Raw genomic sequence first — 1323 nt, 5'->3', positions numbered from 1 at the left:
AAAGATGCTTCTCTAACCTCTCCAGTGGTCATGAATTGCAGCAAGAACGTCAAAGACAGGACCAGCTGCTCATGTCTTCATCCTAAAAGCTTGCTATGTAAAGGATACTTTTTGAAAGGCAGCAACCAGGAATATTGCATGTGTTCACAAGTTCTTATTAAATATTTCCTTCAGAAAAACTGGATTTGTCAGCCTCTTTCTTTGATCTCTCAGTTCCCTCAGGCTTTGGTGGGAGATTTGCATACAGCTCCTCACTCTAGAGCATTTGATGAGCCATCAGGAGCCAGGAAACCAAGAATTGGGTTAAGGGAATAAAATATCTGGGGGAAATCCCGGATGATCAGTGATGCAGTGCATATGAGTATGTGGTGATGAGGGTGTCACATGTGTCAGATCTGTGTGTAAAGTCACTGCAATGATGCCCCCAAATGCCTATAGGCCTAGAACTGTTATCCAGGGACTACTGTAGAGGGCGCTGGGGTAAGGAAGGACCACAGACAGTCACAGCAATGAGTTGGCATCCTCTACAGACCTTTGATTTGGCAACAAAGGCCCAAATAGAAACAGAAGCAAATACTAAACAGCCAGAGGAGGAACTGCAGCTAGAAAAGGACATATGCCTTTTTACCCTTCTCCTTATATCTAACTTAGCTGACAAAATTGAAGACCAAGAAACCAAAATTGAAACATTATCATGCAGATTTGTCTGCTTTGGAAAAGAATTGGAAACCACCAAAAGTCAGAGGTATCGCACCTAAACAACCCTAGATATCTGGACCCAATTGGGATGTGAAAACCTGGAATCCCTGGGGATGTTATGGAGAGAAAGACTCTGAAGATCTAGAAGGCATAGAGCAGGATGGCAAATGGGATCACTGGCAAGCTCACCCCTCATGCAAAGGAAAGAGAAACTTTAACAGCTGCAGCAAATGGGGTCAAGTGATCCAGGAGACACACTATAAGGAAGTACCCTGCAGCTGACGCATTGAGATTGCAGAGGCCTTGAACAACTATCTAGGGCAGCAGTTCTCAGCCTGTGGGTGGCAACCCCTTTTAACAATGAAAATACATTGCGGCATTAGGAAGGTTGAAAACCACTGATTGGGGATCCTTGATTGTTTGCATGGTCAAGTATGGTGGATAGTTTTTAGCTTGAAAGAAAACAGACAAAAGAAGTAATTCAATACCTGTGCACCCCTGCACCAACACATTCATAACACAACACCAACACAGGGAATCTTTCTAGGAACAGGTTTATTTTAGCTATACGGGAGACTTGACCTAACTCAGAAGATTTATCAGGAGGGAGAGTCTTCTGGTCAT

This window comes from Otolemur garnettii, unplaced genomic scaffold, assembly GCF_000181295.1.
Source record: "Otolemur garnettii isolate 467f Iridium unplaced genomic scaffold, OtoGar3 scaffold00329, whole genome shotgun sequence".
NCBI classification, from domain to species: Eukaryota; Metazoa; Chordata; class Mammalia; order Primates; family Galagidae; genus Otolemur; species Otolemur garnettii.
Note: the sequence above shows the minus strand (reverse complement) of the source record.